Genomic DNA, 23,495 nt, shown 5'->3' on the forward strand with positions numbered 1-23,495 from the left:
AAACTGGTGTAGCCACTCTGGAAGACAGCATGGAGCTTCCTCAAAAAGGTAAAGATAGAACTACCTTATGATGCAGCAATTGAACTACTAGGTATTTACCCAAAGGATACAAAAATACTGATTCAAAGGGGTGTGTGTGTGTGTGTGTGTGTGTGTGTGTGTGTGTATATATGAATTTTAGTCTTCACACTGGATTACTTTTCAAGCAGATTAAGTGAATGTGTGTGTATACACACACACACACACACACACACACACATATCAAAATAAATCAGTCAGAAAAAGACAAATACCATATGATTTCATTCATATGTGGAATTTAAGAAACAAAACAGATGCACATATAGGAAGGAAAAAAAAAGAGAGGGAAGCAAACCACACGACAGTCTTAACTACAGAGAACAAATTGAGGGTTGATGAAGGGTGGTGGGTGGGGGATGGGCAAAAGGTATTCAAAAGGGCACTTGTCATGGTGAGGGTGTTGTATATAAGTGATAAATCACTAAATTCTACTCCTGAAGCCAAAATCACACTATATGTTAACTAAGTGGAATTTAAATAAAAATGTGAAACAAAAATAAAACAAAATTTAAAGAATAAAATCACTGAATGGATAAAGATGTGGTGTGTATATATATATATATATATATATATACACACACACACACACATACACAATGGAGTATTACTCGGCATTCAAAAAGAATGAAATCTTGCCATTTGCAACTACATGCATGGAACTAGAAGGTATTATGCTAAGTGAAATTAGTCAGTCAGAGACAGACAAATATCACATGACTTCACTCATATGAAGACTTTAGGATACAAAACAGATGAACATAAGGAAAGGGAAGCAAAAATAATATAAAAACAGGGAGGGGGAGAAAACATAAGAGACTCTTAAATATAGAGAACAGAGGGTTACTGGAGGGGTTGTGGGAGGGGAAATAGGGTAAATGGGTAAGGGGCTTTAAGGAATCTACTCCTGAAATCATTGTTGCACCATGTGCTAACTAACTTGGATGTAAATTTTTAAAAAATTAAATAATAATAAAAAATAATAATGATAAAAAATAAAATCATGAAATCACTACCTGTTTTAAGAATGAAGTCTAGACTTAATGACTTAAATCACTAAAAGCTATTGGCAATAAGATCTACATCAGGTTATTTAACGGGGATAAGACATTACTACAACATATCAAGAAATGTCAATGTCAGTAACATAGGAGATGCTCAACGCGGTTGGTGTTCTAAACTGACAGAGTGGATACTTACCTATGGGTTGAAGGGCACAGGTTGATCACAGACCTCCTTCACCTCAAAGGACTTACTTATCAGGATTCTACAGAGCCTGATATTCTGATTTTCTCCCAGTTTAAGGACTGTCTCAAAAAAGATTCCAGTAAAAAGAAAAATATGTTTCCTTGGGAGAAGCCCCATTTGGCCCGGGTTACTTTATCATGTATAGAGGGAAAAACCTGATGTAGAGAGAGTTCGAGAAAGCAGGAAGAAAGGGAAGAAAGAAAAGGAAGAGAGGTTAAGATGGTAATATCCCTCCATCCAACCTCTAGACCTGCACTGTCCTATATGGTAGCCTCTATTCACACGTGGATATTTAAATTTAAATTAACCAAAATTAAGTAAAATAAAAAATTGAGCTCACCCATCGTATTAGTCCTTTTCCAAGTGCTCAATAGCCCCGTGAGGCTAGTGGCTACCACTTTTGTCAAACAGAACATTTCTATCACTGCAGAAATTTCTATCAGACAGTACTGCCCTAGTGAGTGAGTCCTACAGGGGAACCATATCATATTCTTGAGAAGCAATGGGTTTTAAAAACAGCTGAACAAGTGGATTCTACTAGAGAAAAACTATCTTGTAGCCCTTCTTAGCTTTTCTGTATGAAGATAAAGAAAACCAAGAAGCGGATATTTTGTTGCAGATTAACTTGCACGGGAAAAGGACAGGATGGGTCACAGGGAAAAAGATGTAGCCATGGCAAGCTAGGGGTTTCTTCCTAAGCAGACCCAAATGAGGACAGTTCGCCTGAGGACACTAAATGGAGACTGATACTGAAACACGTTTTCCTGTAGAGCTAAAGACTAACTATGTGTTGTGTGCAATATGAAGTTCTCATGGCTTGGTGGGATCCTTTGTCATCCTTATAATTTCAAGGTTATAGAACTCCCCCCCCCCCAGCCTGGCCACGTATTTTATAGATAGGGTAGCTGCTATCTGACCATAAGGATTATACAAGAATCAACATTAAAGAGGCTAGATTCTTTTTTTAAGGAAGTTATTTGAATTTGAACCCAGGTGTACCCAGGTGTATGTGACTCATAACTCTAAACTATTAAATCATATCATGCTGTTCCTATGAGAAGGAAAAAAATATCATGAAAGGGTATCTTAATTTGGACAGAAATAAGTAAAGGGAAGGCCACGATGGAAGAATCCTCTATATTGCTTTGGCAATGTTGGGGAACCTATGGCCTGATCATAGTTACGAGAGACACAATATTTATGGCTTCTCTGGGTCTCAGTACCCTCTTCTGTAAAGTAAAGAGGTTGGACCAAAAGATCTTAAGCTCCTTTCAATCCTACATAATTGTTTAATACCCTATATTTCTATAAAGCATTCAATGTGAAGCCTTTTAAGTGAGGATTACTTTATTATCTAGTAAAAATGGTTTTATTGGCACATATATTTTTAGTGCTAAGAACGGACATCAGTGCACATTAGCTAGCCACAAAATTGATAGTTAACAAATTAACTCAGTAGCCGATTTCTCCAGTGCATGTGAACCCTAAAAGGATATTTTAATTAAAAATAAATTATTTTTTAAAAATAGGACTACTGTCCATTTTTGCCAGATTCATTACCTGGAAAATGTTCGCATATATATGGGATCTTCATATGCATGTGTGTTAGTTTCTGCCCCTCCTGTTCCCCCAAGCGAAACATGTTTATGGTTGAAGCTGTTTTGTGAATCCCAAGAAAGCATTTGAAGAAAATTAAAAATCTCTGCCAAAAACTATAACCATCACCAAGCTTGGTCATAAACTTTAATTGGAAAACTGATATTATGTATCTTTATTACACTTTGAAAACATGAATAATATATGTAATCGTCCGAGGGCTGAGCTATGAACATTGCTTTATTATTCAAACATAAATAAAAGTGTACTATATTATCAATTAGTGTCCAGCTTCTTTGGGAAAGTGAGAATAAAATCTGTTAAACCTCAGCTGGTGATTTACATTCTCAAACATCTTTACTCACAAGCCTAAAAAGCAGGCTGGTAACAGTCGCCAAAACAGTTGCCAAGACAACTTATCTCTGGATTTAGTACCTACTGCATTAGGAAAGACGCCTACGAGGAATTTAATTAACTAACGCCTCAGCCTCTTTGGCCAAAAAAGGATGGATTTTCCTTTAACTCAAAGTCCCTAGAGAATGAGATTCAATGGAACGAGGGTAGACGCAGACACACGAGATAGACATACACGTGCGCACTCACAGATGCTGGGATTTAATTATAATACAAGGCTAGTTTTCAGGTGGGTTGACATAGAATCTGCCTCAGTAGTTCATACATGTTTACTGAATAAATGTAAATAAACATGTAGCTATAATGCTCTATATATTTATATTATATTATAGATGTTATGCATAATATAAATGTATATATTACATACAAATATATATTTACATTATGTATGCATATATGTTTATATTTATATATTTGTTTATATATAATTCATTCATGCATGCATTCATTCATTCATTCACTTTCCTTCTTCTTCCCTCTTCCCAGAAAGAAATAGGCAATTTATGGAAGTTAATTGAAACAAAATTAGCATCACAGATGAATCAGATATAAAATTGATAGGATGTTTAGAATGTTAGAACGAAGTTTCATCATTGGTTCTGAGCTTCCAGGTAACCATGGCAATAATGGAAGTAGAACAAATTGTATGGTTTACATTACTGCTCACAAAAGGGAATGCTTTTACTCTCCTAAATTCTAACATTATTTTGGGGTGGTTGTTTGAAAACCATACTTAGCATTATAAAATTCCTAGTACCATACGGTTATGTCATGCTCTGTACATGCTTTTTTTCCCATTTAATCCTCACAACTCACCACTAAAGCCCAAAGTCCGCTGAGCTAGTAGAAAGTACTATATGAACCTTGCTTAATAGTGTAATTAGTGTTTACCTGGATTATACATCCTTCTTTCCCACATGCTCCTCCTTTAAATGTCCAACTCAAAGATCAGGATGTGGGGTCGAGCACCAAGCTTTCATATGCTATGCGTTTCAAACACAACTCTAATTTCCCACCTTTTGGGTACTTTTTCCCCATAATAGGCAATAGGTGGGTAGTTTTCCCCATCCTTTATGAGCTCCAAATACACATGACAAAAGATCTGCATTCACATGCTGGCAATTTCAGACATGCACAGTGTTGTGTCCTTTTTAAACATATTTGCATGTTTTAATCCTCACAATGAATAAGAGCAAGCAGATGAATACTGATTCTCTGCTTAAAGTTTTTTTTTAATGTTTTTAACATTTATTTATTTTGAGAGAGAGAGAGAGTGTGTGTGTGTGTGTGTGTGTGAGCAGGGGAAGGGCAGAGAGAGAGAGGGAGACACAGAATCCAAAGCAGGCTCCAGGCTCTGAGCCATCAGCACAGGTCCCAACACAGGGCTTGAACCCACAAACTGTGAGATTATGACCTGAGCCGAAGTCGGAAGCTTAACCAATTGAGCGACCCAGGTGCCCCAACTGCTTCTCTGTTTATATGCATTAAGAAATACGGGTTCTTTCCATAATTTGGCTATTGTTGAGAGTGCTGCTATAAACATTGGGGTACAAGCCTAAATGTCCATCAACTGATGAATGGGTAAATAAATTGTGGTTTATATACACAATGGAGTACTACATGGCAATGAGAAAGAATGAAATCTGGCTCTTTGTAGCAACGTGGATGGAACTGGAGAGTGTTATGCTAAGTGAAATAAGCCATACAGAGAAAGACAGATACCATATGTTTTCACTCTTATGTGGATCCTGAGAAACTTAACAGAAACCCATGGGGGAGGGGAAGGAAAAAAAAAGAGGTTAGAGTGGGAGAGAGCCAAAGCATAAGAGACTCTTGAAAACTGAGAACAAACTGAGGGTTGATGGGGGGTGGGAGAGAGGGGAGGGTGGGTGATGGGTATTGAGGAGGGCACCTTTTGGGATGAGCACAGGGTGTTGTATGGAAACCAATTTGACAATAAACTTCATATACTGGAAAAAAAAAAGAAATACGGGTTCTGTTAAAACACAAGTCTTTGATCCCTCCTTAGTGCCCATACTTCATATTTCCTTTCTTCCTGTAGATAATCTGGCAACTAAATCATAACTCATATACCTCCAGGATACTGTTTAGCTCATCAAGCTAGTCATTCGCTAAATAGGAAAGCAATGACTTAATACAGTTTCAGGATATTCCTAATCGTCTGCCTCAGGGTAGAATTCTGAGCTAGCCAAGTCTGTCAGGTAGTGTTAGCCCTCCGACTTTGTCCTTCATTGTCAAAGGGTTTTGTTTTTGTTTTTGTTTTGCGATTCTAGAACCTTTTCATTTCCATATGAACTTTCAAAACAGCTTGCCAATTTCTGCACCCCCCCCCCAAAAAAGCCTCCTGGAATTTTGATTGGGATTGTGTTGAGTCTTCGGATAAATTTGGAGATAACTGACATCTAACATATTGAATCTTTCAACCCACAGACAAAGTACATCTTTCCACTTATGTAGGTCTTCTTTAATTTCTCTCATCAATATTTTACGGTTTTCAATATACAGGTTTTACCCATCTTTGTTAGATTTATCCCTAGGTATTTCCTATTTCCAAATATTTGTTGCTACTATATTTAAATACTACTGAGTTTTGTATATTCTTGTATCCTGCAACTTTGCTAAACTCATTAGTTCTAATATATGTTTTGTATCCATCAAATTTTCTACATAGACAAAGCCACCTACAAGTAAAAATAAGTTTATTTCATCATCTCCAATCTGGATGCAATTATTTTTATTTTTCTTGCCTATTTGCACTTGCTAGAACCTTCAGTAAAATGTTGAATAGAAGGGATGAGAGCAGATGTCCCTGACTTGGTTCTGACCTTCAAAGGGAAATAATTCTGTCTTTCATCACTACGTTAACTGTAAGGTTTTTTCATAGATGCTCTTTATCAGGTTAAGGTATCTTCTTTTCCTAGTTTGCTGACAGCTTTTCTTTTAATGTTTATTTATTTTTGAGAGAGAGTGAGCAAGTGGGGGAGGGGCAGAGAGAGAGGGAGACATAGAATCCGAAGCAGGCTCCAGGCTCAAGCTGTCAGGACAGAGCCCAACGTGGGGCTCGAATTCACGAACTGTGAGATCATGACCTGAGCTGAAGTCAGACGCTTAACCCACTGAGCCACCCACGCGCCCCTGCTGACAGCTTTTTATAAGGAGCTGCTGTTTGCATTTTTCTCTGCCCGCATGCAGTTTTCTTAACCTACATATACTGATCCGTCCTCAACTGAAGCCTGGAGAGGGAAACCTCTGAAGCTTTCCAGGGGTCTCTGAGTATGCTGCTCTCTCTCTCTTCAGTACCCCACTCATGCCAACTCTAGCCACTTTTTCTTGGACTCCCACGTCCATTTCGCCAACATGGGGAGACCAGCAGGCTCAGCCTGAGTCCCTCCTGCCAGCGACATAAGCTGGAAACTCTCTCAAGGCAGTAATCTGGGATGGCGTAGAGCTCACTTTATTGGTTTTCTGTCTTTCGAGGATTATTGCCCTTTGTTGTGTGATGTCCCATGTCTTAAAAATTATTGTTTCATATGTTTTGTCCAGTGTTTTAGTTGTTTCTGAGGGACAGTTAGCATCAGAGTCCCTGTTATCCCAGGTGGAAGCAGCAATCTTTCCTGTGGAGTTTCTACACATGTACAATCCTAGGCCTTAATCTATACAGAAATCACGGGCTAGGTCTTGAGAATCTGTACATTTTCAAATTTTTTTTTTTAATTTACTAACTTTTGAGAGAGAGAGAGTGAGAGAGAGAGAGTGTGAGCAGGGGAGGGGCAGAGAGAGAGGGAGACACAGAATCAGAAACAGGCTCCAGGCTCCAACCTGTCAACACAGAGAACGACGCAGGGCTCGAACCCACCAACCACAAGATCATGACCTGAGCCGAAGTCAGACGCTCAATCCACTGAGCCACCCAGGCGCCCTGAGAATCTGTACATTTTCAAAACTCCACACTGAATTCATTGTAAATAAAAGTTTACAATATTGTAATTACAGTATTTACAATATTTTATTATAAATAAAAGCTTGTAAAGTTCAGATTTACCCTTACTTTATATCTCCTGAAACCTGTTCTGTAGGTTAAGTTTCAGAGCATGACAAGGACACTGGAACCAAGTTCTCTGCCTCTTTAACCTCGGTTTCTTCTCATCCCCGTGTGTACAACCACTGTAATGTCTGCTACATTAGTGCTAATGCTGGGAAGGCTAATTTAATTTCATACATTTCAGCAAGGCTTAACATCTACATGTGCAAAAAACCAACTATAATATAAATCAGGTTGCTCACCAGAAATTGGGTATTTCTTGCACTGTGGTAAATATTACATGCTTGTATCAGATGAGGAAGGACAAAAAGTGTTCTATTATATATATATAATCATCTTCCTAAAGAGGAAGCCATCAAAGTTTGGATGCAGCGAATATTCTATTCTATTTCTATTCAGGATTTCTATTCTCTTTTGTCCTTTATGTGTTACTGGATTCCTTCCCAAGATAATACCACTCCAATAATCGTATTGCCCAATGGTATTGGTTACTCTTAGACGTGTTTTAAAATACAGGTGGGTAGTCATCTCTTCGTGATGTCTTCTCACAAAATTCTAGGTGGCTTTACTTTTTTCCACCCCTGAATGCTTAACGTGTAGGGCACATAGTATTTTAGCTTTCTTCACGGTGCACTAACAATGTGTATTTGGATGATGACACCTGTACATTCTCAAATGAATTTTCCCAGGTAACTGATTTCATGGAAATTGTTGACTTCCTATTTCTCCTATTCAGTTATTCTAGAAATATTCAGAAATGGAGAATATATGATAATACATTACATAATATGAATATATAATTATGAACACATTTATGATTATATAATTTAAAGATACATATAATATGAATATAGATTTATTTCTTATTTTCTGGTATTCTGCCTGGGAACATCTGAAAAACAGATAACTGAGCTATATTAAGTTTAATTAATATTAAACAGCATTAAGTTGGCAAGTCCCCTGATTCCTGTGCTGCCTGGTTTCTGATCTCGTGGGTATCTAAAGTGGCTTACAATGACTGAATATGTGAGGAGTTGTTTTTCTATTTGGGGTTCTTTGGTAATGAGCACACCCTGATAGTAACGCCTTAGGATTGCCTGTGCCCCCACTGATATACCGCTGATTTTTAGGGAGTCAAGAAAAATCCCTTTGGCGGGGTCTAATCCCTTCATGCAAATGTTAACTCTATGAAATTTTATCTTTCTGTTCTTCAGATCATCTTTAAATTATTCATAGCCTGACAAACAATGTGTGAACAAAAGAAGAGAATTTTGTTCTACTTCAACAAGTTGATTTAAGTTTATTTATTTATTTTGAGAAAGAGAGAGAACGGGGGAGGGGCAGAGAGAGAGGGAGAAAGAGAATCCCAAGCAGGCTTCGTGCTGGCAGCACAGAGCCCAACACAGGGCTTGAACCCACAAACTTTGAGATATGACCTGAGCGCAAGTCAAGAGTCAGGCGATTAACCAACTGAACACGAGCTGCCCCCAACAAATTGATTTTAAGCCCAAATGCTGTTTAGACTGTGTGGTTTGAGTGAGGGTTTAAAAGGATAAATGGGTCATGTGTACACATGCAGCTGAAACTAAGACCATCCCACCAACCTCAATAGGAACCTTGGTCATGTGCAAACCTAGTTGATGAGGAACTCAACTCTCTGTAACTGCAGTTCAAATATAGGAACTAGCCCAATCCACCGATCAGGAGAGTCCTACCAAAGAAAACAATAACATGGACATATTTTTATCTCAAAGAGGTATTAGAAATCATCTGATGTTACATTTCTCAAATTTGTTGGGAAGGGGGACAATAATGAGAATTACCTGGTTCAGTGAGGAACAGAATGGAGGAGTATTGAGGATATACAGCTTGTCAGAGCTCCAAAGAGATCCTTTTTAACTTTTAACATAATTTATGAATCACGGGTCCAAATAATGATTTATATAGCCTTGGCTGTAACCATTCAAACCATCCAGCAAGGGAGCTTTCAAAAATCTTACCATCCAGGTCATATCACAGCCAAATTAGAATCTCTGGGTTGGACTTAGGTACCAATACTCTGAAGAGTTACGTAGGAGAGGTTGGGAATCCATAGGCCTATAATAGCGGGGAGCTTGCTAACACCAGACGCAGGATAAGTACCCAGCTCATATTTGAGTAGCCACAAAGAGCCTCTCCACTTCCCTCTAGACACCTCTCCAGCTAAGAATTACTGTGCCCTCCAGGGAAAGTGTTATCTTTAAATGAACAATTTTTTTCTTTAATTGTGGTAAAATACACACGTAAAATTTACCATCTCAACCATTTGTAAATGGACAGTTCAGCAGCATTAGATATATTTACATACTTTGCAACAGATCTCGAGAACATTTTTATCCTGCAACCCTGGAACTCTCCTTTCCATTTCCTGCAAAACATTTTATTTTCTGTTTTTATGAGTTTGACTACTTTAGATACCTCATATAAATGGGATCATATAGTGTATGTCTTTTTGTGACTGCTTATTTCACTTAGCATAATATCCTTAAGATCCATCCATGTTGTAGCAAGCGGCAGGATTTCCTTTTTTTTTTTTTTAGCTGAATAATATCCCACTGCATGTGTATACCACATTTTCTTTACCCATTCATCTGTCCACGGATATTTGGATTACTTCTACCTCTTGGCTATCGTGAGTAAAGCTGCAATGAACTTGGATATGCAAATGTCTCTTTGAGATCCTACTTTGAGTCATTTTGGATATATACCCAGAAGGGGGATCATATGGTACTTCTATGTTTAATTTTTGAGGAATCTCCATAGCTGTTTTCCATAATGGCTGCATGATTTTTAATTCCCACCAACAGTGCATGAGGGTTCCAAAAAATATGGAATCTTCAAGAATTTGCATGTAATCCTTGTATAGGGGCCATGCTGATCTTCTGTATTGTTCCAATTTTAGTATACATGCTGCTGAAGCAACCACTAATCAAAAACTTTTGAGATAATTTTCATAACTTATTAATAAATCCCATGGGAGTGACAGCTTGAGTCTCCCAAATTTATAAAAACCGCATGTTTGAATAATTCATTTTAAGAGGAATCTGATAAATGGTCAAGGCACAGTTACTAAAGGGAGACCTCAAAGCATAGTCCCCAGACCGGATCATCAGCCTCATTTGGGAATGTGCTAGAAATGCAGATTCTTAGGCTCCACCCCAGACTTACTGACTCAGAAATTCTGTGGGTAGGATCCAGCAACTTGTTTTTTAAAAGCTTCCTAGTTTTTGAAGCATATTAAGGTTTGAAATGTTCTTTCGGTTATGATTTTATGGATCTTAAAAAGAATCCTCTAAGCTCTGAGACTTTTTCTATTGATGCTGGTAATGTCAATGAATATATTCCTTCCTGTTTTATTTTGCTTTTTGTTGTCTGTTATTGCTTATTTGTTTGGTAAAACAGCCTTGCTGTAAGTATCAGTGACTTAAGGATTAAAAGCTAGCTTAGGCAGTAGTTTATAGTATAAACTGTAACAATATTAACTTCTTGGTCATTATGTATTCTGTAAAATGAGGAGACTAGACCAAAGATGGTGAATATCTGCCTTACACCACTTTTCCAGAGCCCAAGGCAGACATTGCTAATTGATCAAGACACTCTACCCCACCCAGCCCATGTAGAATCCTATAATCTTTCTTAACACAGCCTTACCAATGAATTAGACTTATGGGATGAAATCCATTTGCCACCACATAATCTTTATTGTCCCTTCTAGCTATGTCCTCAAATAATATGCACTCCAAACACTATCCATTCTAGGGTGTTCTCTAGAACTGTAAATACTCAGTGAGCTTAGTTTCCTCAACTATAAGATAATACTAATGTTATCTACTTCATGGGGTGTCTTCTTTAGGAGTCTTTAGGAAGATTAAATGAAATATTATATTTGAACCAGCTAGATCAGTGCTAGGCATAAAGTTTTAAAAGTATCATTAAACTTTAGTTCCTGCATTCTTTACAATTTTTTCTGACCACTCACCTTGGCTGACAACTACAGCTGATCAAGCGCAGTGCTGCTCTGAGAAGCATGAGTGCTCCTGGTACTGACCTGGCAATAATGAGGATTGACTGATTTCTTAGCCTTTGCTTCCATTACAGTGCTTCCCTCATCATTCTGCTTACCAAGTCTGCACTTTGGCTGAACTAGTGCCTTTGGGTGAAAAAGGAGCCCTTTTACTTCTTAGTTAATCTAATCTCACAACAGAAAAAATCAAAATGATTATATTATCCAGCACAAAACTAAACTCAGAATACATATAACCAACCTTTTCATGCTGACTTAGTAAGATATTAACGAGCAGGTTTCCCTCCTGGAGTAGATGTACAGAAGTTAAGATTTATTGAGGACTATGCATGCACAAAAGCTCTGTTAGCCAATTTGCTGTTATATCTGATTTATTCCCCACAAGAAGACTTTAAGACACGCACAACTACATTGTTTCTGATTTACAGATGAGAACACTGAGGTCCAGAGAAGTTAACAAACATAACCAAAGTCATAAGCTTGAAAAAGGGATCAACTACCTAATTTGCAGAGCCCAGGGCAAAGTAAAGATGCAGGGCCTCTTATGTGAAAGATTATTCAGAATTTCAAGGCAGAGACTGAAGATCATTAAGACAAGCTCAGGGATCTCTGCACGGGATCCAACCTACTGCACAGGTTGTAGGTTCGTGAAGTTGGCCTTACCGGCGTCAGAAAAGATTCTAAAACTTGTGTCATTTCTCTATTCCAACAATGGGAAAGGCAAGTCACCCAGCAGGAAGTACATCTTGGAGCCCTGGCCCCAGAAAGACAGTGAAGAGCTACAGAGAGTAAGAGTGAAACCCAAAGAACCCAGTCAGGTTCATGGGTTTGACAAGAGATCCCAAGGAGCAGCCCCAATAGATGAAGCAGCACTGGATTTGAGTCAGAAAACCTGGGCTCAGATATTGCCTTGGAAACATTATTTAAATGATCTCAAGCAAGTCATTGAGCCCTACTAAGCCTCTGTCTCCTCCACTGAAGAAGTGAGGGTCCACCACCTTTTCTTAATTCACAGATTGAACCACTACAGGGGTTGAAGCACATAACTGCACACAGTATGCAGACAAGTACGTGAGGATAGCACCTTTGGAGCCATTAACTGCAGCCCCAACGCTCTACCCCAACTACCTCTTGTATCCAATGATTTAAGTGGGTGCTAAAGGGTCTCTAGGGCAGGATGAAAATCTAAACTGTGTTCAATAATGGGATACTGACATAGAATGGCAGATGGTTGAACTACAGGGAGGTTAACTAGAGGCTGCAGGGACCATCTAGGAGAATTCATTGAACACTTAATAGGTTCTGAATCATCATCTTGGGTACAAATTGTTTTTAATATTAACAGTGAATGACTGAGATTATAAAGCATCTATCTAGATTGCAAAAAAAAAATGCATTTCTTTACTTTCTTTTCTTCCTGGTCCTCCTCTCCCATAATCACTCCAAGAATTTCAGCATTGCTTTTTTGGCTTCGGTCCAAAGAATTATGATCATGTTGGGGAAAGAATATGTACAAGCTGTCCATTGTGCTGAACACCCTTTTCTCCTTAGCTGTTGTTATTGTCAGTGGTCTATAGCATCCCTCACAGAGTTCAACTGTCTATAGCAGTGACTGAGACATGCCCACCATTATTGGTTTGAAAGTATACTGTTTCAGGGAGCGAGCCATTCTCTCTTTGTGTGGTAATCTGCCATGGTTACATGAGATGAGTGGCCTTGAGTCCAATGTCACAGCTCAAGGTCTCATAGCCTGCATCCACATATACTAATGGATATTTTTGTGAGACTCATCCATAGGACAGGTGGATAAGATTAGAGAAGAGTCTACCATCAGCCACACAATGTACCTAGTGCTAGATCTCTACTAAGGTGGGGAGGCAGGTGTAACACTACTTTATCCCACTCCAAAAGGCCAGCCTCATATCTTCTTACCATTTCCTAGCAAGGTGAGAGTAAATAAAGATTTTTCCTTAAGAATCTGGGGCTTCACCACATTGGGGCTGCCATTGTTAGTTGCTCTGCCACTGCGTTCAGCTGCAAGTGGTTGAGCTCATCCTTGCCTGTCTCCATGAGATCAAGAGCAATTTATCTGCCTCTCTCCTACTTTCTTAATGACCCCCAGGATTGATGTCTATCTTCCCATATTTCCGTCCTTGACCTCTAAGACAATAATTACTTTGATCTCCCTCTCTCCTTTGATGATTCACCATTTACTCAACAGATATTTATTGAGCACTTGGTAATAACCAGGCACCATTCTAGACACTCAAAATTCAAGAGTGAACAGAAAATCATCCCTGCCTTCACAAAGCTTACATTCGAGCCCCAAGGGTCTATTTTATTTCCTTTCTCAATTAGTGAAAGTTCAAAGGATACTCACTTCATATCACCCAAAGGCCCCAAATGTAACCTCCTAAATAAAACAGCACGAGTTGGTATATTTTCAAGGTCTAAACTGTTTAGTGTTATTTAGTCAGCATGTAAAATTTTAAGAGAAAGGAAGAAGTAGGTTTGACACAATAGGAACAAAAGTCCACATTGGACCTTAAGAGTTAAAGAAAGAAATCATGGGGCACCTGGTTGGCTCAGTTGGTTAAGCATCCAACTTTGGCTCAGGTCATGATCTCACTGTTCATGGGCTCGAGCCCTGCGTTGGGCTCTGTGCTAACAGCTCAGAGCCTGGAGCCTGCTAAGGATTCTGTGTCTCCCTCTCTCTCTCTGCCCCTCCCCCGCTCATGTTCTTCCTCTCTCTCTCTCTCTCTTTATCTCTCTCTCTCAAAAATAAACAAACATTAGAAAAGATTTTAATAGGAAAAAAAGTAAGAAACCAAACTTCTGGGTGCATTATGGAGAACGTTTCTTGAAGCAAACTTAAACCAGCCCTTGTGGCTGTTTTATAAAAAGGGTGACAAATCCCAAGCAACAATGCCATGGAACCTTTTTCAGAAGGTGTAATCTGTGGGACAAAATTAAATGATTGAATCATTGCTTTATTTGACTTACTTCTATCCTGTGATCATTCCAAGAACCCCAGCATGGCTGGCTCTCTTAGATATCACAGTCAAATGGGTGTTGGATGAATGGATTCACCCAGCAATCCATTAAGTGCTGATGAAAAGGAATCATAGCCTTGGAAGCAGGAACCATGTATACCCCACATAGAGAAGCTACAACACTCTTAAAATCAAAAGCCCAGAAGGTGCTGAAGCTAAGAGCTTACTTAGTAGAAGAGAAACAGGGTGATAGGAGGGATGGTCCAAGGGAAGTAGTGAGAGTGGAATTTGAAGGCAGATTCCAACTGTGAGTCATGACCTAGATTGGCATAAACTCCTGTGAGAACCTCCTCCCCTCTCATCCCACCACGAGACATGAAGGAGATCAGAGAAAGAATAGAATAGTAAGAGTGGCCTGGGTTCCGCAGTTAAGCAGGTAATGGTTGGGGCCTAAGTTGTCATTCTGAATTCACAGTGTAAAACCACAAGTGTCCTGTGATATTTGCCTTAAATACCTAGCTGCTTCTCCCCCTGCCATTCTGAGAGTGATAGAAACTGATGGAATCATTAGCAGATGCCCCAGTATCATAGTCGTCTCTGTCACCCTCTTCACCAAATCACTCCACATTTTGTTCTACTTGGTGACTGGTGGGTAGGCTGTAACTGACAGAAGAATCTAAAATACCATCTTGTCAAGCACAAGTCTAAACTAGGTCTGCATGACTTCACGGGTTTAGGACAAGGGTTAAGAAATATCTAATTTTAGCAGATTGAAATTTGCAGAAGTGTTGAGAGCCAGAAAAAAAAATCCTTAATACTCAATAAGGGATCCTGCTGAGACATCCAAAGCACCTCAAGTTTTTAACACTTTTTAAAAACCACTTATTTTCATGCTTGTGTACTGCGCGATCTTATTTATGGTCAGGAAGGCCCAGAATACCATCTCAACCTTGCCACTAGCTGTGTGACCTTGGTCCAATTACTCTTCTTTTTAGGTCTCAAATTTTTCAATGAAGGTAATAATAACTACCTTTTGTGACTGATGCAAACATTAAATGAAATGATAGAAGTGTGAGGCTTTCGTAGTCTACATTCTATTATAGCTTCTCAATATTTGCTTAATGATAAATGATTACATGAATGAATATTAATACATGGGAAAACATTTATTTCCTTTTCTTATATATTCTCATTCCAGAGTCATCTAAGACATGAACATAAAACATAAACACTATTTATTTTTTCATAAGAATTTATACTTTATAAAGTGAAACCTTGTATGTCTCATTTAATCCTCCTAAAAGCTCTTGAGAGACAGTTTAGGCTGGGGTTATCACTTCCATCTTACAGAAAGGGATGCAAAGGGCAGTATTTTTTATTATCCAAATCCATGCAGTTAAAGGAAAGAAGGAAGGAAGGAAGGAAGGAAGGAAGGAAGGAAGGAAGGAAGGAAGGAAGCAGGAAGAGAAGGAGGCAGGAAGAGGGAGGGAGGACAGGAAGGAGGGACTCAAGCTCAGATTTTCCAACTCGAACTCCATATTTTTTTCCATTTTGAAAACCACCATCCCACGTATCCTTGAAAACTGAAGGAACCCATCTGTCATCATTGGACCAGTTATTAACACAATCAAAATAGACATTTCCTTCCTGACTAAAATGAATTAATGGCTTAATCTGTCTACAATATCATTCCTGGACAACACAAGAGGCTTTCTCATATAAGGCTGTCAGAAAAGATTCAAACTCAGAAAAAGCAATCTTTTAATTATCTTCAGTTGTGCTAACTCCAAGGTGGCTTCGAGGGGAGCGAAGATTAGGACACAGTCATCCCAGGTGTGTCATTCTTAGTGTTCTGACCTGCCAGTCAGTACCTAGAACAATTGCAAATAAAGCCATGGGTAGGTTTAGGATGAAAGAGACCTTTTATATCAGACACCAAAGAGGTGGACTAAGTCAGAAATTCCAAGAACACTTGGCCACCTAAATGGAATGATGTAGTTAGAAAGGGAGGGAGCCAAACCATGAGAGACTCTTAAAAACTGAGAATAAACTGATGGGGGAGGTGGGGGGTGGGGGGAAAGTGGGTGATGGGCATGGAGGAGGGCACCTGTTGGGATGAGCACTGGGTGTTGTATGGAAACCAATTTGACAATAAATTTCGTATTATAAATAAATAAATAAATAAATAAATAAATAAATAAATAAATAAATGGAATGATGTCCTGAAATTAAGTAGACAAATTAAGGTAAGGGTGTCTGGGTTGCTCAGTCGGTTAAGCATCTGACTCTTGGTTTCAGCTCAGTTCATGATCTCGTGGCGTAAGGAGTTCGAGCCCTGCATCAGGCTCTGTGCTGACAGTGCACAGCCTGCCTGGGATTGTCTTTCTCGCTCTCTCTCTCTGTACCTCCCCTACTCGTGCTGCCTCTGTCTCTCTCAAAAATAAATAAATAAACTTAAAAAAAATTAAGGGTTAGAGGGATGTATAAATATTTACTGACTGTCTACTACAAGCTAAGCACTAAGGTGAAAACTCTAGACATGGTACCCTATTTAATCCCTCCATATACCTAAAAGGTACATATTTTTAATTCTCATTGTACCAAGAAGATTCTGTAGCTCACAGAATTTAAGTTACTTGTCCAGAATTAGTGGCTGAGCTTCAGTCTGAACCCCGACTTGTCTGAACCCAAAGCCCGTGTTTTATCACCTGGCTAGGAATTTTCCACTAGCAGTCCACAGATGAGAGCAGGGCTGACCGAAAAAAGACAACTGTAGTTATCCCTGTCCCTTTTTAACATCAATATGCTGATTCAGTACATCTGAGATGGATCCCACACTTCCAGATCTTAACAAGTTTTCTGGGTTATTACAAGGGACAGCTAAGTATGAAAAGAGACGCCATGTTGCCTACTCAGGAGACAAAGACATATTTCTTACAGCCATGGTGCACCCAAGGTGCAATGCCCTTTCGAACTCTCACTTACCTTCACTAATCAGTGATTTTTATGACTTTACAACATGCTAGAAGCTCTCAGCATTAGTCAAAAGTTAGGAAGGAGCCTTTTCTTCAGACCACTTAGTCTTCACCATTACCCAGCTGGCCACGTAACATAGATTCTCCCCACTGGCACCAGCCAGAGAGCCCCCAGCCCTTCACACAGACATTCAATGTCTCCCAGGCTGGGTTCTGAACTCCTGTTCTTTTAAGATCTGACACGAGCTGTCTGCTTACTGAGGGTAGTTCTCACGCATTCAAGGCAACAGAAAATGCACTGTTCTCTCCAGCCTCCAGAAAGCTCCTCTGATCTCCTCTTAACCCACCAAGCAAAGCAGCCCTTACTTTCAATGAGAGGACCACTGTCCTCTGGTCTTTCTCCACACTTTCTCCTTAACAGGGACATTGAATGGTTAACTAGGATGTACGAAATATTTTAGGTTCAAGAATTAACGGTAACATTTTTTGCCTTTTATGGGAATCAGATGAGTCTAAACATGCATGAGTTAGTCTTATATCCCCAAGGCTGAACAGCTACTTCTTCAAAGCAACAGGAAACAAAACACAAGTTTGAGTCTTCTGATTCTGCGACATTAAATTCTCATTAACCCACCTTGCCACACTGTTTACAGACTTGGAGGCAAAATGAGATGGCATTCAAATCAACGTGCGTGTACTTGGCCATAACAGGTACCTAATATCGAGTGAGCAAATTGTGGAAAACAAAGCAACTATAAAACATGGCCCCTTCCTCACAATGTTCATATAACCCTATTGTGAAATGGAGTATATGTGAAATGCCCTTGGACTTTCACACTTTGAGAACTTTCTTTGTTCTATTATTCACTACCTCCAGCACTCTTTGAATCTAGGTTTTCTATCCTGGTCAAAAAAAATTTTTTTTTAATTATAACACCAATATACCACAAAATAAGATGTGGCAAGGTACTATGAAAACAAAAAGTTTATACCAATGTAACAGAAATTATAAAAAAAATAAGAAAAAAGTAGAGAATTTTATCACTGCATTATGCAAAAACCTCACCTCTGGCTTCATCTTATTTTTTCCACCCTAATTTTTTTTTTGTCCCACTGTCATCATCCACTTAGGCTTTAATTGGTTCTTCCCTGATTGAGTTCAATGTATTTGAGGAAAATGCCTTAAATCCTCTCTGTCATAAGATGAGATATTAAATAAGAAAAAAAAATCCATGGAGATTTTATTTACAGAAAATCGACAAAATGGTGCCAATTCAAGTGATGCACAGAGATACAAACCTTTAAAGGAGTCAGAAGAGGTAGAGATTGAGGAATTCATCAGGAAAGGCTGGACGGAAGACGTAGAACAAGCTAAAGAGAATCCACAGGAAAGAACAGGGTATGAACAAAATGTCACGTGTAACAGACAATGGGGTTGCCTGATTGCCTGATCAGATCAGTGTTCATATTGGCAAGCAGTAAAAGAGAAAACTGAAAAACACAGGTGGCTGATGAAATACAAAATTGTGTGAGAAGAAGTATATCCCAAGTGGGATCTATTCCAGATATGCAATACTGGTTCAATATTTGAAAACCAATCAGTGCAATCAACTTAACTTATATAATCTAGTAACTTTAGCTAATGACAAGGTATATGTATTCATTTATTCATTGTAACAAATGTACCATAATAATGTAAGATGTTCATAATCGGGGAAAATGGGTGAAGGGTATGTAGAAACTCTATACTATCTTCGTAATTTTTCTATAAATCTAAAACGGCTCTGAAATTCAAAGTTAATAACTAAATAACTAAATAAAGGATTTTTTGAGGTAAATCAAGGAAATAGAGGCTATTAAATCTCAAAGAAACTTACAAGTGCCCACCCAAGGTCAATCAACTGGTTATGACTAAGTTAAAATCAGATTTGAGATCTCAGTGACTCCTGGCCTAGTCAGGTAAAGCAAAAGAATCAAAACAGGAAGAGATAAGGAAAAATGATGCTTAGAATATCTTCTTCCAAATAAAAACAGAGACTTCCTCCTCCCTACACTTATGACTTATAGGGAATACAAATGAAGCTCAGCCAAAGACAATGTGTTAATCAACGATGATGCCAACAGGAAGAAAAAGTGTCTGGAATGTGTTTCTTTTTCAAGTTAGATAGACTTTCTTAAATTGGCTTAAGGTATGTTAAACATTCCACCCCGAAGTCCTATATTAAACAGTTATATTGTAGACGTGAAATATCTGTTCTTTGCAATCATAGAAATATCTCAGTATTTATGAAGAGCATTGAGTTGGTCAGAAGATCATGGTCGCTGCTTCTGACATTGGGTCTAAAGCTAGCTCTCACCTGCTGGGCTCCTATTAGGGGCCATGCACTCTGCCCTTGTTAGCTCATTCAACTCTCACAAGAAAGTTATGAAGTCAAGACATCGGACATGTTTTCAAGATTAAGCAAACCTCCCAAGAGGTTGGACGACTTCCCCAAAGTCATACAAGGGAAATGGAACCCAGGTATAGTTATTCAAAAACCTATGGTGCCTTTCTCACTCTATGACCTTGGATAAATTATTATGTTTATTTCAAACACTTTATGGTGCTTATCATGTGGCTGATCACAACTCTATACACTTCATAAATATGAATTTACTTAATACTTATAACCATTTATAAGTAGATGTTATTAATATCCCCATTTTAGAAATGAAGAAACTGGGGCGCCTGGGTGGTTCAGTCATTTAAGCATCTGACTTCAGCTCAGGTCATGATCTCATGATTCACGGGTTTGAGCCCTGCATCGGGCTCTGTCAGCTCAGAGCCTGGGGCCTGCTTTGCATTCTGTGTCTCCCTCTCTCTCTGCCCTTCCCCTGCTCATGTTCTGTCTCTGTCTCTCAGAAAATAAACATTAAAAAAAAGAAAAGCTTAAAAATTAGAAGTGAAGAAACTGACTCCATCTTCTGAGCTTCTGACTCCTTTTCTGAAAGTGATTTCTAAGAGCCCTTTCAGCTCTGCAGTCACTGATTCAATAATAGGCAGGATGCCTCCAAGGTCAACTTCCCCAGGCCTGTGCCTCAGACAAGGCCATTCTGAGGACTGAGCAAAATCCTTTGAAGTGGCATCTATAAAACCAGGCCAAAACAATGAAACAAAAACTCATAAGATTTAATCTTCCTTGGAAAAGTTATGGCAAACAGAAAGATGACATCAGCTGACATTTGTGCAAGTTGCTATTTTAATACATATTCATTTGAAAGGGTGCCTGAGAATATAATAAAGAAGTGAAAAGATCCAAGAAGTTTCTGTCCAAAGGACTCAGTCTTTCTTGTGTCTTTTCATGTAACCAAAAAAAAAAAAAAAAAGGAAAAGCCAGAGGGGAGGGAAAAAAAAGGGAGGAAGGTAAGGTGAGGAGAAAAAGAAAAAAGAGACAGAGTAGAAAGAAGGAAAGATGGGAGGGAGGGAGGAAGAGATAGAGTAAGATGGAAGGAGAGAAAGAAGATTAAGGAAAGGAGTGAAATAATAACCCTTCTAGAAGCTAACGAGAGACTGTGAAATAAGCAAAATACTAAAAAGTGCAATATAACAGTGTCAGCTAAACCTGGGATCAAATCTTTTTTTCCATCCCTTAAGAACTCTATGACCAATGACAAGTTACTTAACCTCTTTAACTAACAGTTTCTTCACCTGAAAAAAATCTAACTTTCTGGGATTTTTTATGAGTAAATGAAATAATGTATATGGACGGTCTAGTACTGTGCCTAGCACACAGCATGTACTAATTAAAAATTAGTTGCATAGATGTGTCACCTAATGGTGAGCCAAGAGAAGTGACTCTCCCCAAACTAATAAAATGAGGTCTGAGGGGCGCCTGGGTGACTCAGTCAGTTAAGTGTCTGACTTCGGCTCAGGTCACGATCTCACGGTTTGTGGGTTCGAGCCCCGCGTCAGGCTCTGTGCTGACAGCTCGGAGCCTGGAGCTTGCTTCGGATTCTGTGTCTCCCCCTCTCTCTGTTCCTCCCTGCTCACACTTTGTCTCTCTCTCTCTCTCTCAAAAATAAATAAAGATTAAAAAAAAATTTTTAAAAACGAGGTCTGAGAACATAATAAAAATGCAAATGGAAAGCCTTACTTTGAACCATCACAACCCATGTAGTATTTGATGGCCATTTTCAAAACCAGGTGGAATCAAGGGATTTCTAGAATCATAGAGAAGGGTGCATTACTGCACTGAAGGAAACATTAGGAACCCCAAGCCAATGCACCCTATTTCAGATTCCTTAAAACAATGAGCAGAATAAAAGGAGCCTAAGACTGGTCTACTTTAGATATTTTCAGCATTCTCAGCATATGAAAACAATAAGTACGTCTTGAGGGTTTCTTCAGTGACATTTTTTGGTCAAGTAAAATATCAACATCAAAGTCTGTAAATTGTATTCTTTCCATTGTAAGGCATAACGTATCTTCTAAGGGCAAATGCCTGAGACTTCCATCAGGTAGGCCTTCAATAATGAACCTATTTATTCAAAAAAATTATTCTCAGTTTCCATCCTTCAGGCAATGTTTGGCTTATTCTCACAACATCAAACAGACTTTGCTACTAAAGATCTGGGTTCAAATTCCAGCTTTTTATGTTATTAACTTTGGGCACATTATACAATCTCTCTGGGCCTCAGTTTTCTCCTTTAAAATCTGAAGTTAAGAATAATGTCTTTATAGAGAATTAATGATCTAATGCAGTCAAACTACCCATCAAAGTGTCTCTGCACACATTCATGGCATGGCAAGTCTTAACATATTTATTCATACTATTATTTATTGTCATCTCTCAGTTCTGTTCCTTATGAATGTTCTCAAACAACTCCATTGTGAGCTCATAGTGCTTCCATGCCTCAGACACCATATCTACTAAAATCCTGTCCTGAGATGGTTTATAATTTCCTAATCTAGATGACTTCTGGTAAGTCCTTCACCAAGAGCTTCTGAGGAAATTCTGTTGTTGGAAATTGTGATAGAGAGAAAGTCCTGTCTTGAATTTAAGCAACGTCAAGAATTAGAAATAAATGTATTCTCACTAACCTTGCAAAGGGAGACATGGCTATTCAATGCATTGGTTAGTAATCGGGAAGAAAGTGCCGGTAGCCAAGACGATTGATTTGCACACTACCAAATTACACAGGTTAAGCAGGAGGAAAGAGGGCCACAAGGAGAACTAAAAACACCGAGACATTAAACAACATGCATAAACGAGTACATAGGAAACTCACATTGTCAAGAATAACATACACAACATGAGCCTTCTGGATTTGGAAGAGCTTATGATTCTGTTCATGCATTCTAACGGCATCCTTGAGATAATTAAAATGTCTCAAAAACTAGTGAGTGAGGTATCTCTATTGAGATAACTCAATAGAGATGTCAGCTTCTATATAACAGCTGTCAAAACAGTGACTGAGTTTTAAGACTGGAATGACTTTCTTTCCCTGGCCAACTGATGGAATGACAGTGACCTCTTTTTACTAGTATACACTCAGTCAAGTGTAGGCCTTGGAAAAGAGGGAGGAACGGGAGGGGCAGGATGCTGAGCTGCTCGGACGTCTATCTCCCAGGAAGTTTGACCATGAACCGTTGCAAAGACCTACTTTTACCTCTACTTTCTATGCCAGAAATAACTTTCAAAAATGCAAAAGTAATGCATGTTCTTCCCTGATTAAAATTCTTCAGAAAGGTCACATTTCTTGGGATGCATAATCTTTTGTGACCTATCTTTCAACAACCAGATGTATAGCTTTTCATGAGGTTTGCTGACAAAATCAATTGACCCCCGTCCCCACCCTTTATCCAGATCTGTCCTTTGTGCTTATCTGTGATATTGTTGAACATTTCATGTCCTAGCTCAGAGTCCCAATAGGCTCACTCTTACATGTCAAACCATGTATGATGATGTAGCAGTTAAGAACATGGGCCCTGAAACCAAATCACATGAATATGAACACCAGTCTGTCAGTTTCTAGCCGTGGAGCTTTGGTCTAGTTAGTAAGTATTCTGTGCCTCAGATTCCTTC

The 23,495-nt window shown here is 38.8% G+C and overlaps 1 long non-coding RNA gene and 1 pseudogene across 3 annotated transcripts in view; both read right to left on the reverse strand.

Moving 5' to 3' along the window:
• The window catches only part of LOC113600575 (uncharacterized), a 238,784-nt gene that overhangs the window by 34,803 nt on the left and 180,486 nt on the right, over nucleotides 1-23,495 (reverse strand). The gene's annotated exons all lie outside the window — the stretch shown is intronic.
• Nucleotides 10,260-10,360, reverse strand: LOC113600717 (uncharacterized; annotated as a pseudogene).

Source organism: Acinonyx jubatus, chromosome F2 (assembly GCF_027475565.1).
Source record: "Acinonyx jubatus isolate Ajub_Pintada_27869175 chromosome F2, VMU_Ajub_asm_v1.0, whole genome shotgun sequence".
Classification (NCBI taxonomy): domain Eukaryota; kingdom Metazoa; phylum Chordata; class Mammalia; order Carnivora; family Felidae; genus Acinonyx; species Acinonyx jubatus.